The sequence below is a fragment of the Rhipicephalus sanguineus genome, chromosome 9 (genome assembly GCF_013339695.2).
Source record: "Rhipicephalus sanguineus isolate Rsan-2018 chromosome 9, BIME_Rsan_1.4, whole genome shotgun sequence".
NCBI lineage: Eukaryota > Metazoa > Arthropoda > Arachnida > Ixodida > Ixodidae > Rhipicephalus > Rhipicephalus sanguineus.
The window spans coordinates 77,873,828-77,882,567 of record NC_051184.2 but is presented as its reverse complement, the minus strand read 5'-3'; positions in this window follow the sequence as shown (position 1 = coordinate 77,882,567).

The window sequence follows — 8,740 nt, the reverse complement described above, 5'->3', positions numbered from 1 at the left end:
CCTTCAGAACACGATGCAAACCGGACGGAGCCCTCACGACGAAACTTCGCGGCCCGAAGAAAACCTGTCGACGCAACGTCGAAACAGCGGGACAAATCGACGAAGCCGTGATCCGACGCCACGACCTAACCGCAACGGTAGACGACGAACAAGCGACCTCGATGTTCTTATCGACGGCCACAGCGTCACAGCTCTCGTCGACACCGGTGCCGACTATTCCGTCGTCAGTGGGCCATTCGCCACCAAGCTGAAGAAAGTAAAGACCGCTTGGAGTGGACCAGAAATCCGGACAGCTGGAGGCCACCTGATAACGCCGATTGGTGTCTGCACGGCGAGAGTCACCATCAATAACCTCACTTATCCTGCGAGCTTTGTAATCCTACAAAATGCTCCAGGGATGTGATACTCGGAATGGACTTCCTAAGTGACCACGGCGCCGTAATCGACTGAGGTCTGAGTCGATAACACTAACCTCAGACAAAGCGCTCCCGCCCCACGCGACGCCAGGGAACCATGCACTGAATGTGATAGAAGAGCAGGTGACCGTTCCGCCGCGCTCCAGCGTCATTATTTCCGTCGGCACCGAAAAACCTGCGAACCTTGAATGCGTAATCGACGGCGATCAGCAACTACTCCTGAATCGTCAAATTTGCGTCGCAAGAGGTATCGCCGAGCTGCATGACGGTAAAGCAAAGGTACTGCTGACAAACTTCAGCCACGAATATAGGCACCTAAACATTGGTACGACGGTCGCCTACATCGACGAATTCGTGGACGCCAGCAATGCTTTCGCCTCTTCGATGCGCTGAACCTGCTTCGAAGGATCGAGGATCCCCAAACAGATTTCGACGTCAACCCGAGCCCCGAAGCAAGCAAGACCAGCTCAAGCCCTGCTCCTGCAATTCAAGGACTGCTTTTCGTCGTCGTCAAGAATTCGACAGACCCCAGTTGCGAAACATCGCATCATAACAGAAGAAGGTGCCCGACCAATCCGACAGAGCCCGTACCGAGTTTCGACGCGAGAACGCGAGGCTGTTAAGAAACAGGTCGACGAAATGCTACGCGACGACATCATCCAGCCGTCGAAGAGTCCGTGGGCGTCCCCGGTGGTGCTAGTGAAGAAGAAGGATGGGACTTTACGTTTTTGCGTCGATTATCGTCGCCTGAACAAAGTCACGAAGAAGGACGTGTATCCCCTTCCCCGGATAGACGACACCCTGGATCGATTACACAACGCAAAGTACTTTTCGTCGATGGACCTCAAGACCGGTTACTGGCAAATAGAAGTCGACGAGAGAGACCGAGAAAAGACTGCCTTTATAACGCCAGACGGCCTGTTTGAGTTCAAGGTCATGCCTTTGGTCTTTGCTCGGCACCTGCGACTTTTCAACGGGTTATGGATACAGTACTGGCCGGCTTGAAGTGGCAGACGTGCCTCGTGTACTTGGACGACGTCGTAGTGTTTTCCTCAAACTTCGACGAACACCTTCGGCGCCTTGAAGCTGTACTTCAAGCAATCAAGACCTCCGGACTCACTTTGAAGCCTGAAAAGTGCCGCTTCGCGTACGAGGAGCTCTTGTTCTTGGGTCATGTGATCAGCAAGGATGGTGTTCGCCCGGACCCGCGGAAAACAGCTGCCATCGCTGACTTCCCGACGCCCACCGACAAAAAGGCCGTACGCCGTTTTCTCGGCTTGTGCGCCTATTACAGACGTTTCGTCAAAGAATTTTCACGGATCGCCGAGCCACTGACGCAACTCACGAAGGCCGACGTCGAATTCAGGTGGGAAACGTCGCAAGTTCAGGCATTTCAAGAATTGAAACGACGCCTGCAGACGCCTCCGATACTTGCGCATTTCGACGAGCACGCCGATACGGAAATCCACACCGACGCAAGCAGCGTAGGACTCGGCGCCGTCCTTGTGCAGAAGACCGACGGATTGGAAAGGGTCATCAGTTATGCTAGCCGGTCGCTATCAAAGGCAGAAATCAACTATTCCACAACAGAAAAGGAGTGTCTGGCCATCATCTGGGCTACATCGAAGTTTCGCCCCTACATCTACGGCCGGCCCTTCAAAGTTGTGAGCGACCACCACGCCTTGTGTTGGCTAGCCAACTTGAAGGACCCTTCAGTCGCCTCGCACGGTGGAGCCTAAGACTCCAAAGATTCGACATTACCGTCGTTTACAAGTCCGGAAGAAAAACACTCCGACGCCGACTGCTTGTCTCGTGCCCCGTGACGCACCGCCACAGGACGGCCCACGATGATGACTGCTTTTTGGGAACCATAAGTGCCGACGACTTCGCTGAACGACAGCAAGCCGACCCGGAACTCAGGGGCCTTGTGGAATACCTCAAGGGCAGGACCGCCGTTGTTCCAAAAGTATTCAGGAGGGGATTGGCGTCATTTCTCTTGAAAAACGACGTCCTCGTAAAAAAGAATTTCTCTCCGGCCCGGGCCGACTACCTCATCGTTGTACCTTCGGCACTGCGACCAGAGGTTCTGCAGGCCCTGCACGACGACCCGACGGCTGGCCACCTCGGCTTTTCCCGCACGCCTCGCGAGGATACAAGAAAAATACTACTGGCCACGCCTTCCTGCCGACGTCGCCCACTACGTTAAGACTTGCCGAGATTGCCAGCGACGGAAGACACCGCCGACTAAGCCAGCGGACTTCTGCAGCCAATCGAACCACCGCACCGGCCGTTCCAGCAAATCGGGATGGACCTACTGGGGCCGTTCCCGACGTCGACTTCCGGCAACAAGTGGATTGTCGTAGCGACTGACTACCTCACCCGCTACGCCGAGACAAAGGCCTTGCCCAAAGGCAGTGCCTCCGAGGTAGCCAAGTTCTTCGTGGAGAACATCGTCCTTGCGTCATGGCGCCCCAGAGGTCCTTATCACAGACAGAGGTACCGCCTTCACTGCGGACCTAACTCAGGCGATCTTGAAGTACAGCGAGACGAGCCACCCGCCGCACCACCGCCTACCACCCGCAGACCAATGGCCTCACCGAGCGTCTAAATAAGACCATCGCCGACATGCTCGCCATGTACGTCGACGTTGAGCACAAGACGTGGGGACGCCCGTCCCTTCCGTACGTGACCTCGCTTACAACACGGCCGTCCAAGAAACGACGCAGATGACGCCGTACAAGTTGGTCTACGGAAGGAGCCCGGGCGACGACGCTCGACGCCATGTTACCCAACGTCACCGACGAAGAAAATGTCGACGCCGCCGCTTACTTACAACGTGCCGAAGAAGCTCGACAGCTGGCCCGCCTGCGCATCAAGACCCAGCAGCACACCGGACAGCCGTCGCTACAATCTTCGACGACGCTTCGTCGAGTACCAGCCCGGCGACCATGTCTGGGTCTGGACGCCAATACGACGACGCGGACTGAGCGAGAAGCTTCTTCGACGATACTTCGGACCGTACAGGGGTACTTCGACGTCTCGGCGCACTCGACTACGAGGTTGTCCCCGACGGCATCACGAACTCCCAGAGGCGCCGAGCTCGACCCGAGGTCGTGCAGTGGTGCGCCTTAAACCGTACTATGCTCGTTAGCGCCCTGAGGACTCTAATGTTTGCTTTATTTATTTTTTTTTTTCTTTAGTATTGCACGTATTCATGTCTGTTTTTAGGCATCGGGACGATGCTTTTTCAGAGGGGGGCATTGCCGCGAGTCTTTTATTTCATGAGTGAAAGCTTCACCCACAAAGACTGTGGGCAATGCGCTGCGCAGGCCTCGCCGTGATGTGTAGGAAGCTTCGCGATTGTTTTGGAACAATCTGTTAAGTTTGCGCGCCGCACGAGAATGTTCCAGCTTTGTCGAGAGATAACGCCGCCACCAGCGATATCGCTGGAAAGTTCGATAGCACCTGTATAAAAACCGACGCACTTGACCGCTTGTCAGTTGATCGACGGATGACGCCCTGTTCGCCGCTATCATTGTACAGCGTGTATTGCTGTAGTTCTAGTTCTCATTTTCCCGGCCACAAGTTCGGCCAATAAACAGTTTCATTCTGCAAACGCCGACTGCTGTCTTCGTCGACGTCACGACCACGTGACAGTATAAACGCGCCTATTCCACATCGGTGATGATGTACTGGGCAGAATTCACGGAAGATTCACGGTTTACCGATGAACCTCCGCAGCTTCGCCCACTCATCATCATTCACTCCGTGGAAATGCTGCGATTTTTTGTCCTTGCTTTTTAGTCCTGTTTTTCGCTTGCTGTGGCAGATATTTGTTGTCTCAGAAAGTGCTGCAGGAAAAAAAAGTGGCGAAGCTTGCACTAAGCCGTGCAATGCTTGACACAGCGAAACTGCACTATTCTGAGGACTAATCTCGTTGCCGTCTATCTACGTTGTTTCTAGGCCCTTAGCTAAGCGATACAAATTGTTTCTTAAGTTGCTTCTAGGTTGTTGATTAGGCTTTAGCTATGTCATGTTATGTTGTTATTACGCTGATTCTCAGCGCAGAGAGGTTCGAGTTAACCGCAGGCAGTCGCAGACGTGACAGTGGATGTCCAAACCACAGAGACAGCAACTTGCGCTGATACGAACGTTCGCCCCTCCATAGATCTACGGCACGTCGTCTTTGGCGTAGGCCTTACATCACTTCGGGTCTCTCGCAGCCGCCGTTGCCTTTCCCGTTCCCTAGTATTCTCCTCGTTATACTTCCTCGGGGTATTCGGCTCGGCCGCCGTCGCTTCCCAGCCATTGTTGCTGTGCTAACTGTGCCTCCTTCATTTTTAGAGGACCAGTGGCGAGTAGTGGGACTTACCTCAATTTCTGTCGCAGATACCCGTTTATTATTATGATATTTTTTGGCTTGTCGGACAATGAACGAGTTGCTAAACAGCTACGCTAGTAAAAGAAAAAGAAGGACTCTCACGCCCATCTCATTCGTCCATCTCACGCGCAACCACTTGAACTTTTCTTTTCAACTTGATGCGGCGGTCAGAAAGAAAAACAAAAGAGGACGATAACGGTGCTCAAAAGAAGCGAGAATGGTGTCCGCTTCCCGGGAACAGCCTAGCAGAAGACAGCTTGCGCAGTCTGCTCATCGCGCGCCCGCGCGCATTCTCGTCCATTTCGCCGCTATGCTCCGCTATGCGCCGCTTATCGAATCGGTGGTCGAATCTCGCGCGTTAAGTTAAAGAAAATGCCCGGATGTACAAAGGTATGAAGCTTCTGCTGATCCCTGTCAAGATAGGGCGCGCGCAACAGTGCAGATGATCAAACGCGCAATTTTCGCCGGAACCACGGAGAACGCCCTCCGAGACCTCCCCCCCCCCCTCCCTCCGGTCTCGCGCGACGGAGATGGCAGGCACGTTTCCTCTCCGCTTGAGTCGCTATCTCTTTTATATGCTATGCTTCTGCAAACACAAGGCAGAGAAAACTTGCTCAGCTTTTTGTTATGACTAACCGTGTTGCTATGGCGCGTAGTCCTTGCAGAATTAACTATAAGAAAATGTACGTGGCTCGTTCAAAAGGGGTAGTGTATGTCATAGGATACCCTGTCATGTGGTCTGTATTACGTAGGACAGACAGATACTCAACATTCGACTGCAGGTGCATAGCTATATGGCGGAAAGTGCGACAAGCGTTTTCTTGTTTGGCATTGCGCACAAGGGTGGCGCACTAATTGTGCCACAGGAAATGCGCAGCATTAATTTGAGCCAACGCGCCATTTACGCGGCTCCGGTACAACTTTAAATGAAGAGAATAGTGTGCCAATCGCCTCCAGAAGTGCTGACTCGGCTTTCTATATGACATTTTTTCAATAATTCCACTTCTGAACAAACTGTTCCGGACTACGATATTCACCAGCGTGACAGTGACGTCATGTCCGCGTAGGACGTCATACTTCAACTTCCTTCAGGCGCTGAATTATGATCGACAGGCCTGCAAATACTGTTTAACTTCGCGTACATCATGCTAAGTCATCTATATTCGATCACAAGCAAGAAAATGAAGTAATGTGTGTATTGTGTTCATTAGAGGAAAGTATGAATGAATAACCCCTTCCTAAATTGCTTCAGTTATGTATGTCTTTATGTACACGTACACATACAAACGCACGCACGAACATACATAAAGTATGGCTCAACCCCCCCCCCCCCCCCCCCCCGTAAAAAAATCTCTGGCTGCGCTACTGGTTAAGGAAGTCACAGTAGTAATGCAGAAGGTTCAATGTGAACAACGAATTTTGCTCTGTCTTGGCCACTAATCCAAAAAAAATGGCAAAACAATTTTGGCGTCCATGTAAACGATGCGCCTCAAGGGGTTAAGCGACCACAAATTTTGATATATCCATTCACAGGTTCAGCTCCACAACGCACCCGCAATTTTCTCTAAAACTGTAGACTGAAATACCTATCTCCAAAATATGTTCTAGTCATCCGTTTTGTGATTAATCAAAGCATAAATTCAATATAAGCACCTATACTCTTGTTGCTCCATACGTGCCTAGGCTATAGGGATTAAGGTCAAGCTAACTAGCTAACCTTTGTGTTATATGCCTTCAGAACTTGTAATTCCGCCTGTTTCGCGAATGCACCTGAAATGACGGAGCAGAGCCATCAGTATGAGGTAAATCTCTTTTTTTTTTCATCACCGCCACATATCGCCACACTGTTACAGGTTGCCAGCTGATGATGACTGAAAGTGCACTGGATTACCCTATTCCGACGTTCTGTATGCTCATCTACCGCCACCACTGCCCCGGGCCCAAGGTTGTGCTCTACCATCCCTATTGCAAATATCAAGACGCTCTCATTGACCGAAAGGCAATTGATGAAGGCTATATTAAGCATTGAAAAACGAATATACTAAGTAGTATATTGACCAATAAAACAGCACACAAAACACAGCTCATAGACTGCCTGCTTGCTTGCCTATTTATTTATTTCTCGACACAGTCGATGTCTTTTTATCAACAGAGTCGATTGCCTATCTGCGCAATCGACTGAAAAGAAAAATATGGCTTTCGAGTCGTCTTAGGCCGCAAGTCTCAAGCACCCTGCCCGCGGACCTTTCTTTAGCGGACCGGCCCGCAGATGACTGTCTTTGTCCCACATTTTGTTTTAAGTGGGGAGCACATTAGTGGCTCACGCTGTCGCATGCTGTCATCGTATGCTGTCGCACGCCGTCGTCGTACGTCATCGTCTGATGTCACTTGGCGTAACGCAGGCAAAAGCATGTATACCGTAGCAATCTAAGCATAGCCATGTTTAGCAAGCGGGCGGGAAAGGGAAGTGAGGGTGAGAAGGAGGGAAAGGAGGAAAGGAGTATGCTGTCATCGTATGCTGCCATCCTATGTCACTGCATGGCGTCACGCAAGGAAAGCCGTCTATAACAAGATCATGTATAGCAAGGGGGCCAGAAAGGGAAGTCATGGTGAGGAGTGATGAAAAGGGAGGAAGGGAGAGGGTAAAGCGTGACATAGCGGTGTATGGCGTCACGCAGGCAGAAACCATGTGTAACATCGCCATGCATTGTATGGTATAGCACGTGTGTGGGAAAGAGAAGTGAAGGAGAAGGAGGGGAAAATTTTGGCAGATCCCACGCGTTGTGGGAATCGGTTTCATGCGAAGCAGTCAGCCAGTACCTCTATGCTGTAGTTTATGGCTTTGAGCCAAGCCTTACGAGGTGGATTGTCGTGTTTTTTTGTAAGTGTATTAGCTACGTACACATCGCGGGCTTACCAGGCACGTCGACAACACTGGCGTTTAAAGGGTAACTTATGGTGCGACGTAACGTCAGCCGTCACGTTAGAGTACATACGTCAGTATTATCGAAACTAAGTACATTTTATGGTGCAATCAGTGAATATCACACGCAACTTTCGTTAAGCAATGCTTCAATATAGCTTGCTGAATCATAGCAACACAAACGTAATGTTTATTAGACTGCTATAAAAGCGGAGCCAACACTGGAGCCACAGACGTTAATCTGATATTACGCCTGTATTGTAGGAGTACATATGTAGTGTTTATTGCTTTCTTGTAAAATTATATAGCCAGCACCACAACCACAATTGACGTTCCACCGACATTACGCCTGCATAGGCTGTTTTTCCAAACCAGTTTATAGACCTGGCGTGGCTCTGTGGTAGAATGCCTGATTGCCACGCAGAATGCTTGGGTTCGATTCCTGCTGTGATCTTAATTTTTACTCTTTCCATTCGTCGGATCAACGCTGCTGATGTCGGTTTTAGATGCGAAGCAGCTTATCTGCTGGGCTTTGTCCGTAGTTCCATTGGCGACCGTCCGCTTTTTAAAACCTACCATAGCCATCTGTAACATATTGAGCGCGCGCTCGCGCCAAGGAGAAGTCTTCTTCGTCTTGTTCTTCGACAGCCTTGATGATGCTACGTGCAGAGTGCGCGCTCGCGCCAAGGAGAAGTCTTCTTCTTCTTGTTCTCCAATCGCCTTGATGATGATACGTGCAGAGCATTTTAGGGGCCCGGGCTGCCGTGTGTTGTCCTAGATTGGCGTGACGCACACAAAACCACGTGTGCTGGCAAGCGCTAGCGCGTTCGGGCCTTTGTGAGGGGCTGGGTAAGACGCTGTGGCCTCTCCCCCTTACACTCTCTCAGCAATCACGTGACGGCGTCAGCGAACGAGATTCTGCAGACGCGCGATGAACCAACGCGTTGTATGCTAGTCAAAACGCGCTGGCACGCGGTAGCGCATTCGGGCCTATGTAAGGGGCTGGGTAATACGCTGTGG